General features: G+C 55.9%; 1 long non-coding RNA gene across 1 annotated transcript; it reads right to left on the bottom strand.

The window, feature by feature from the left end:
• Positions 1-5,167: 5,167 nt before the first annotated feature.
• Positions 5,168-7,202, bottom strand: LOC149743952 (uncharacterized). The gene is made up of 3 exons (XR_016391609.1): positions 6,946-7,202; positions 6,364-6,496; positions 5,168-5,866 (listed from the first exon to the last, which is right to left on the bottom strand). It is a non-coding gene; the product is annotated as an uncharacterized LOC149743952 (long non-coding RNA).
• Positions 7,203-9,776: the final 2,574 nt, after the last annotated feature.

The raw sequence follows: 9,776 nt of genomic DNA, 5'->3' as shown, positions 1-9,776 counted from the left end.
CCAGCTACAGAAAGTCTTTTCAATGTTTGCCAGTGTTGTTTCCATAATGATAAACATCACACTTTAGGTGGGCAGGAGTTAGAGTTTTATTATCAGTCTAGGCAAGACCAAAAATTCAAAGCAAATTCAATTCTGCTTAAGAGAACATTGTAAAGAAACAATTCTTCATATTACATGCCTCATATGACCCATTTCAAACCACAGAGATTCACACCTTTATGTGTCACTGTCCCAAGAGACACACAAACGGGAACAGCTAAAACATTTAAAAAGTGCATCAAGCTTCGGAAGTCTCAAACGAAACTTGAATTTTCTGTACATACTCCTGTCAAATGAAGGTATTTCCTGTGCACCGCTCCTCTTGCAAAGTGGTCTGCTATTTCCTTTCATTTGACCTGGATCGGCTAGGAGACCTAGAGAAAGATCGGGACGGCTTGCGATTTCTCTCCTGGGACAGTGATCTCTCTCTTCTCCTATATCTACTAAAGGGACCTGCTCCGGCTGCGGGAGAAGCTTCTCCGTCTTGGAGATCTGTGGTGAGGGGGAGGACTCCTCCTCCGATAATCATCTCGAGGGCGACGACCCCAAGAAGGAGGCGGCCACGATTTCGACTTCTCCCTTCCCCATTCGACAGGTCCACTCTTACTCGGCAGCCACAGAGTGTTCTCCCGTCTACTTCTCAGACAGCATCCGCTGCAACTCGGGGATCTTCATTTTCAACAAGAGTGAAGCCGGGAGGGTTTTTAGCAACCCACACACTTCGGAGTGGTCCATAATATCCTAAAGCTCCTTCGAATTCAGTCTTGTTACCACTGTTTCCAAGACTCCTTACATAAACGTTCCAGTCCAACGGACAGGAATCCCGATGCAAGACCCTCCTGGCTCCTGGCTTTCATGGGCCACAGGGTGATCCCGGGCCTCTAAAATCTGGCAGCTGAATCGGCTCGCACAAGCTGGCCTGTGGGGATGCTTTTCTCCCTATGTGTCCAGCCCGGGGCCATGCTGTCTAGGCCCGACCTCCAGGGTGACAGGGTGAACCCCAGGTCCCTGGAGCAAACACTCAGAGCCCTGGTGACCAGACTCAGGGGGCTGGGGCGGCAGCTGGACATGTGTGGCCACCCTGGTGGTGTCTGGCCCCATCTGCAGTTCCAGTTCCAGCTGAGAAAGAGCCTCGCTGTGTTATTTTCTCCTGGTTGTGTAAGGATCCCCGGTGTCATTTGACAGAAATGTAGATGGTGTGTTCTTTCTCTCTTTTCTCCCTGCTTCCTCTCGTCCCTCTCCTCCTCCCTCTCTCCCTCTCCCTCTGTCCCTCTCTCTCTTCCCTCTCCCTCTTTCCTCTGCGTCTCTCTCTTTCCCTCTCTCCCTCCCCCCTCCCTCTCCCTGTCCCTCTCCCAACTCCCTCTCCACCTCCGTCTCCCCCTTGCTCTCCCCATCCCTCTCCCTCTCCCCTCCCTCTCCCTCTACCTCCTCGCTCTCCCCCGTCTCTCTCCCTCCTCCCCCTCCCTCTTCCTGCCTCCCCCGTCCCTCTTCCCTCTCCCTCTCTTCTTTCCTCTCTCCCTGTCCCTGTTTCCCTGTTCCGCACGCTCTCCCTCTACCTCTTTCCCTCTCCCTGTCCCTCCACCTCCTTCCCTCTCCGGAGAGGGAAGGAGGTGGAGGGACAGGGAGAGAGAGCAGGAGAGGGAGGGGGGAGAGGGAGAGAGAGGGGTGAGAGGGAGAGAGGGAGAGAGGGAGGGAGCGAAAGACCGTCTCTCCCTCCCTCCCTCCCTCTCACTCCCTCCCTCCATCCCTCTCTCCCTCCCTCCCTCTATCCCTCTCCCTCCCTCCCTCTATCCCTCTCTCGCTCCCTCCCTCTATCCCTCTCTCGCTCCCTCCAACTCTCCCACTCCCTCCATCTCTCCATCTCCCTCACTCCCTCCCAGAGAGGGAGAGATAGAGAGGCAGAGACAAGGGAGAGGGAGAGAGGGAGAGGGAGAGATGGAGGGAGAGGGAGAGGGAGGGAGAGAGATATGGAGAGGAGAGGGAGAGGGGGGGTGAGAGGGAGATGGAAAGAGGTCTCTTCCTCCCTCCCTCTCTCCCTGTCCCTGTTTCCCTGTTCCGCTCTCCCTCTCCCTCCACCTCCTTCCCTCTCCAGAGAGGGAAGGAGGTGGAGGGAGAGGGAGAGGGAAAGAGGGAGAGGGAGAGCAGGAGAGGGAGGGGGAGAGGGAGAGAGAGGGGGGAAAGGGAGAGAGGGATAGAGGGAGGGAGCGAAGACGTCTCTCCCTCTCTCCCTCTACACCTCTCTCCCTCCCTCTCTCCTTCTCCTCCCTCTCCCTCCATGTCTCCATCTCCCTCACTCTTTCCCAGAAAGGGAGAGATGGAGGGAGAGACAGAGAGGGAGAGGGAGAGATGGAGGGAGAGGGAGAGAAGAAGAGAGAGAGGGACAGAGGCAGAGAGAGATAGAGAGGGAGAGCGGGAGAGGGAAAATGGTCTCTTCTTCCCTCCCTCTCCCTCTCTCCTCCGTCTCCCCCTCTCCTTCCCTCGCCCTTTCCCTTCCACTCTTCCTCTTCCTCCCTCTCCCTCCCTCTCTCCCTCGCCCTCACTCCCTCTCCCTCCATCTCTCCCTCGCCCTCACTCCCTCTCAGAGAGGGAGAGATGGAGGGAGAGGCAGAGACAAGGGAGAGGGAGAGAGGCAGAGGGAGACTGGAACAGGGAAACAGGGACAGGGAGAGAGAGAGGGAGAGGGAGGGAGGGAGAGAAGGAGGAGAGAGGGAGAGGGAGGGAGGAAGAGACCTATTTCCCTCTCCCTCTCTCCCTCTCCCTCTCTCCCTCTCCCTCCCTCTCCCTCTCTCCCTCTCCCTCTCTCCCTCTCCCTCCCTCTCCCTCTCCCTCCATCTCTCCCTCTGCCTTATCTCTGCCTCTCTGGGAGGGAGTGAGGGAGAGGGAGAGATGGAGGGAGGAGAGTTGGAGCCAGAGGGAGAGGGAGGAGAAGGAGGGAGGGAGAGGGAGAGAGGGAGGGAGAGAGGGAGGGAGGGAGAGACATCTTTCGCTCCCTCCATCACTCTCTCCCTCTCCACCCTCTCTCTCCCTCTCCCCCCTCCCTCTCCATCTCTCTCTCCCTTTTCTTCCACCTCCTTCCCTCTCCAGAGAGGGAAGGAGGTGGAGGGAGAGGGAGAGGGAAAGAGGTAGAGCCAGAGCGTGCGGAACAGGGGAACAGGGACAGGGAGAGAGGAAGGGAGAGAGGGAGAAGGGGAGAGGGAGAGGGGGAGGGAAAGAGGGAGAGAGAGAGAGGGACAGGGAGAGAGGGAGGGAGAGAGGCAGAGGGAGAGATGGAGGGAGAGGGAGAGTGAGAGGCAGCGAGGTAGAGGGAGAGAGGGAGAAAGGGAGAGAGAGAGAGAGAGAGAGGGAGAGCGGTAGAAGTGCTGAGGAGGGGGGCTCCCTCCCCCTCCCACTCCCACTCCCTCCCTACTGCTTTCTCCTTTTTCTGCTTCAACAAACACCAGGCGCCTTTTAGATCAGCCCTGAAGTCAACGTTGATGCTTGGACAGCCTGACCTCCCCGCTGACTTCCAGCCCAGGACCACCGCTGGGAGATGAAGTCTGCGGGGCCCTGGGCGCAGGCTGCACAGGCACCTCCTCTGATGCCCAATCTCTCCTCGTTTACGAGGCAGCCGACACTCCCCTCCCTGACTCCCCAAGATTTGGGGCCTTTTTTAGTATGTGTCGATAATGCCATGAGCGACTATTTAACTCTTCCACGAGGACCCATCTCCCAAAATGCCGTGGTTTTCAGCCTTAGCTGCACTAGAGAACCCCCAGGGAAGGGAGAGACGTCTCTCCCTCCCTCTCTCTTTCTCTCCCTCTGTACTTCTGTCTACCTCTCTCCCTCTCCCTCTCCCTCTCCCTCTGGGGTGATGCCCGATGAGCTCAGAATCGCAGATGGACCCCCCCATCCCCTCTCTGTGGCTTGCATGGGGGATGCACCTTCTCACTGTGGCCCGGGCATGGCCTTGACATTCAGACATCGGGTCCTGCATGGACACTTGTGTTTGTTCCATAGCGCATGTGGCTGCAGTCTGTGCTTCTGTAGATGGGGGCTGTGCGTGAGCCCTTCACCTTCCCCGCAGACACCACTGGTGCTCGCTCGGCCTCGCGGGGGATGCGGGGGGCACGGGGGACAGTCTTGCGTCCCCACCTTCTTGGGCTACAGACAGGCCACGCTGGTGCTGTGGTGACGGGGGGCTCCCAGGAGAACCCCACTGCAGACCGGAGAGGTGGCCCCCGAGAAGGTGGCGTACGCCTGGGGCCGGGCCTCATCAGTGAGCCACGGGCCACCTGCAGCAACAGGTGTCTCACCGTCCAGGGGCTGGGTGTTCGGGCGCCGTGGGGTTGAGCTACTGTCTGCACGGCAGCCGTGTTTGTCTTGTTGAGCCCGGGGAGGCCCCTTGGTGGCTCCTGGAGAGCCTGGCCGCATTTCTTCCTGCCCTTGGCCTTAGAGCCCATCACGTTCATGCCGTTTCTGCTTCCAAAAGGACCTGTGTTAATAAAGGCCACGTGTTAGGACAGCACCAAAGTGTCTAGAAATCCGGGCCAGGAGGAGGAGGGAGGGGGATTGGCTGTGCCCGCCAGTGGCCTGGGAGCCCTGCCCGCCTGCAGAGACCTGGCCCGGGGCCCGTGGGGAGGGCGTGGCCCTCGGTCCCCAGCGCCTTCCGTCTCTGGCTTCCAGGAGAACTGCGTGATCCTCAGGGAGCTGGTGAGGCTGCAGGCCCTGAAGTCCCGCCTGCTGGGGTTCCGCACCATGCCGACTCTGTGCTGGAGATGAACACGGACAAGACCAGCCAGGTGGTGGCCACTGTCCTAGGTAACACCGCCTCCCCCTGAGTCCCAGTGGGGATGGGGTCAGGCGGACCTTGACCGGACGTGGTGCTGCCTGAGACCCCACTGTGTCAGCCCTTGGGGGTCACCATCCCAGACCCTTCATTCTGCCTCGAGGGGCGCAGGGTCGGGGGTGGCTGGGGGGCCGCCCCAGGGACGTAGCCGAGCCTCTCCCCTCCGCCCGCAGGTGAGCTGGCCCAGAAGCTGAAGCCCCTCGGGGAGCAGGAGCGGCCGTGATCCTGGAGCTAAAGAAGGCCGAGTGCCAGAGGCGGGGCCTGCACTTTGACGGCCCCATCAACGCCTGGGACCTGCGCTACTACATGAACCAGGGGGAGGAGACGCGCTACCACGTGGACCAGTACCTGCTCAAGGAGTCTTTCCCCGTGCAGGCAGTCACGCGCGGGCTGCTGGGCATCTCCCAGGAGCTGCTGGGGCTGACCTTCGACCTGGAGGAGGGCACGAGCACGTGTCACGAAGACGTGAGGCTCTAAACGGTCTGGGACGCGGCCTCGGGCAAGGTCATCCATCGGCAAGTTCTACCTGACCTCTATCCTCGGTGCGTGCGTGGTGGGGGAACCTGTCGGCCGTGGGCCGGGGCTCCTCTGTGGAAGCGGGGCCCCATCCACGTCCCTCCGCAGGGTGGGGAAGTCCGGGCACGCGGCCTGCTTCGGCCTGCCTACAGCACGATGGGAGCTGCCAGATCGCCATCGCGGCCATGGTGGCCAACTTCGCCAAGCCTACGCCCAACCTGCCCTCCCTGCTGCGGCATGATGAGCGGGAGACCAACTTCCACGACGTCGGGCATGCGATGCACCAGCTCCGCTCCCAGGCGCAGGGCTGCAGGCGGGGGCGGGGAGGGCCCGGGCATGCGTGGTCCTCAGGCAGGCCCTCGCCACGGGATTCTTTCACTGACATCACCCCACACGTGGTGACGCCCTCGGTGTCAGCTTCCATCATCAAACCCCAGGCACTGGGCGCGTAAATAACGGAAATGGATGTCCTCGAGGCTCTAGAGGCTGGAAGACCCAGATCAAGGAGTCAGGGCTGGTTCCCTGCATGTTAAATACGTGTACTCAAGAGTTGCCTTTAAAAAAGACAAAAGAAAAGAAAGGAACGTTGCCTGCAAGTCTGCTGACAGCCGGTGATGAGAACCAGAGGGAAGGCTCTGGGGCCGGGGGCGCAGTGCCCTGTGAGCTCGGGGGCTGCTGCCAGTCTCCGTGGAGGCTCAGCAAGTCCCAGTGACTTCCCCACGTGGGGGGGCGCCAGCTGAGAGTCTGGGCCCAGGACCCACTGCTCGTTCAGTCTTCCTGTGGTCAGCCCTTCATCCTGAGAGCGATGCTCTCACAGGCTGCACCGGGGCGTGTGGGGACAGTTTACTGAGCCGTACAGACGTCACTACTGCTTTGGACCATTTCCATCATCCCGAAAATGTCCCTCACGCCCTTAGCTATCACTCCGTCCCCTCGCCAGCCCCTGACAACCAGGAACCCACTCGCTGACTCTGTGGATCTACCTGCTCTGGACGTTTCTCCTCAGTGGGGTCACGCCCTGTGTGTCCTTCTGTGTATGACTTTGCTCGCTGAGCATCGTGTTCTCAGGGTGTACCGACGCGGCAGCGAGCGTCAGGGCTTCGCCGCATTGCGTGGCTGAGGGACGTAAAGAAGACAAGAGAAAAGAAAAGCACGTTGCATGCAAGTCTGGTGACAGCCGGTGATGAGAACCAGAGGGAAGGCTCTGGGGCCAGGGGCGCCGTGCCCTGTGAGGCCCTGGCGCTGCTGCCAGTCTTGGTGGGCCACGGGCAGCACCGTCCCTCAGGAGCTGCTGGACAAGCTCATCAAGTCCCGGGAGGCCAACCCAGATGCGGCCGGACCGAGGGAAGGGAAGGGGGCTTCCGGTCTGCCCGGCTGGCAAGCGCGGCCTGGACACGGTGCCAGCCCCCCGTCTCCTTCAACCTGTGCCAGATCGTCCTGGCCAAGGTGGTTCAGGCCCTGCACACGCAGACGCCCGCGGACCCGGCCCAGGAGAATGCCCGCCTCTGCCAGGAGATCCTGGGGTTCCCAGCCATGCCAGGTAGCCAAGCGCGCGCCGGGCTCACCTTAGCGGTCGGTTGGCGGCTACTGCCCAGGTCAAGAGGATCGTCTGGTGGTGTGTGAATGGGGACCGACTGACGGGCTCCGGCCGAGGCCCGCTGCCCTCTGGCCTCCTCCTGCCACGGCTCCTTGGCTGGTCCCTCCAGCTGTGGCCCACGGAGTCCGAGGGTGGAGTGGGAGCCTCTGCACATGCTTTCTAGAGAGCCTGGAAGAGGCAGGAGAGGGCTTCGTACCCCGGACAGAAGGCATCGACGAGGTCTGCCCATGCGTGTCGGTGCGGACACGCGGTTCACTCCCTCGTGAGCGCTTTAACCAGCGATCTCCCCGTGGTGGAGGGAGAGCCCTGACTCATCTCTCGCAGCCTCGGCAGCTGACCCTGTAAGAGGCTTAGGAGTGAACCCTCGTGAGCTTCAGCAGAAAGTCGGCAAAGATTTATTTGTGTCCCTCCACTGAACTGCCAGCAAGGTCCCCGTTTTCTACAAGTGTTGGGCCAATACTCTCTCTAGTGGCAGGGGACTCAGACAAGGCTGCTTTGAGGCCCCCACCCCCGCTCTGGGGCAGGGGCGCTGAGCGGCCAGGGGGCCGGCCAGGAGCCCCTCCGCGTGTGTCCCAGTGACCCACCTGCCTGCGACCTTCGGTCGCCTGGCAGGAAGCTACGACGCCCAGTCCTGTGGCCAGTCATTCCTGCAAGAAACACTGGAACCAGTTTCTGCCAACCCACCAAAAAAAACGACTTCAAAGGCAACGTGGTGTCACAGGAAGGGCTTGTTTCTGTGCTGGTTTGTTTTTAGTTCATTAGGCCTCACTTAAAATTCTGATTCCACAATGCACTTGCTTTGGGATCTTGAGCAACACTCATAACCTCTGCAAGTTTCAGTATAGTAAGTTTATGTGATTACCTTCATCTGTAATATCCCTGTGTTGCAATCTTAATTAATTCAGATTAATTCATCTTAATCTTAATCTCAAATTCAGATCAATGACTAGTTCCTCTGTGACTTCTCCTCTGAACGGATTCAAAAGCCGCCTCTCCCGTCCTCATTTGGCTTCTCTTCTCTTCGGGAATCTCATAAGAACTTCTATGACCTCTTTGGGTTTTTGTTGTTGCTGTTGTCTGTTTGTTTGTTTTTTAATTGAAATATAGTTGATTTACAATGTCGTGTCCGTTTCAGGTGTACGGCGCAGTGATTCCGTTTTCAGAGTCTTTTCCCTTATAAGTTATTACAAAATATTGAGTACAGTTCCCTGTGCCATAGGGGAGATCCTTGTTGTATCAATTCTATGCCTTCTTTGAATGACCGTAGCACTTGTTGTCTGTATCATTTTTATGTCTGTTGTGGCTTTGTGACTGAAAATGAAAATTTTCTATTTGTTCATGCCCTGGCCCTTCCTTAAAAATGTGTTCATTTACCTATTTCATATTTATTGACTACATCTTAGACACCGTGTTAGCTGCTTGTTCTAGATGTTAATAAAACATAGACCTTCCTGCTCAAAGGGTCACAGTATTTGTGGGAAAACAAAAAAATGAACAACTTACGTCTCAAATAGCTTTGTACTTCCCAAAGAGAGCACACCTCGTAGGTACAATAAATATATGTATTATACATAAATGTATAAAGAGTTAATGGCATTAAAAACGTGAGATAACTGCTTTTCTATTCTGAGGAAATGAGGATTACATTTCACCAGGAGCTCAATACCACTCTGAGAATGAGGGCTTAACCCCCGACCTGGCTCACTGCATCGCTTTCGTATATGAAAATAGACAAGTCTGTACACGCTCTCTACAAAAAGGCTTATCTGGCATGAATTTCAGATAGCAAGAAGAAAAATTCAAGAGGTTCAGAGAAGCATCCAGAAGCTCAGATGATTGTCTGGCACTGATACAACTTGCTTGACAGGAAAATAGAGCTGTAAATCTCACAAAATTCGATGATCTTCTAAGAATTTCAAAACCGCCTGCTATTAATTAGAAATCCTAGAAGAACCGCTTCTTTTAAAGCACACTGATAATATGCTTTACAGCTTAATATTCAGAAGCCTATGTTTCGGCTAAGTGAGCTTCAGGAATGAAGGAAACTTGTGGTTCAGTTCCCTCTACTCTGGAACCTCTGGTCAAAACACCTACTTCTGTGCTCAGCCATCTTATCATCTGAAAAATGGAGGCAACTCTAAGAAAACATAGTTACAGAGATGTTGCACAGTTTCCTGTGTCACTGTCTTCATTTGTTTCAGAAAACCAATAACGTCTAAGCTACTACTGCAAAGAGCGCAGTGTTACTTGGGGTCATCTAGTGCAGCTCTGTCAAAGTAAAGAAAAGGAAAGGGGCCTAGAACAACTATAATTTTCCCAAGAGGACACTATTATTTTATGGTAAATCTGAGTCAAGAACCCTGATCTCTTTGATGCCATTCCATTGTTCTTTCGTTGGGTTCTCAAGAACCCAGAGAAAGAAAGAGAAATAAAACTCCTATGTGCTGTGTCACTGGTACAGGACGTGGCAAGATTGGAATCGGAGAACTACATATTAACAGGTATTTGGGAAATTCTTCAAACTGGTTAAGATATACACCAGGTACCTAAAAAACAGTATGTTTTCCCAAGATGATTCTGTGGGATGAACAGAACTGGTAACTGAAGGTGCCTGTGTGCTGCACTTCCAAACAGGATGGGTGAATGCTTGTTTTCTGGCACCTTTAAGACTCCACCCCAATATACACATTAAAATAAAATTAACATTTCAACTGGGTCATATTTAATTCTGCATGCTCTTCTAAGTCAGCAAAATATTCCATATATCATTTAAGTTGTCACTCACTCTCTTTTCTTTTC

The sequence above is a fragment of the Delphinapterus leucas genome, unplaced genomic scaffold (genome assembly GCF_059928025.1).
Source record: "Delphinapterus leucas isolate spDelLeu-1000000601 "Yukka" unplaced genomic scaffold, BTC_Dleu_Yukka2 spDelLeu_asBTCV2_sq40, whole genome shotgun sequence".
NCBI lineage: Eukaryota > Metazoa > Chordata > Mammalia > Artiodactyla > Monodontidae > Delphinapterus > Delphinapterus leucas.
The sequence above is the reverse complement of the archived record's forward strand: the minus strand, read 5'-3'. Positions and strand labels throughout refer to the sequence as shown.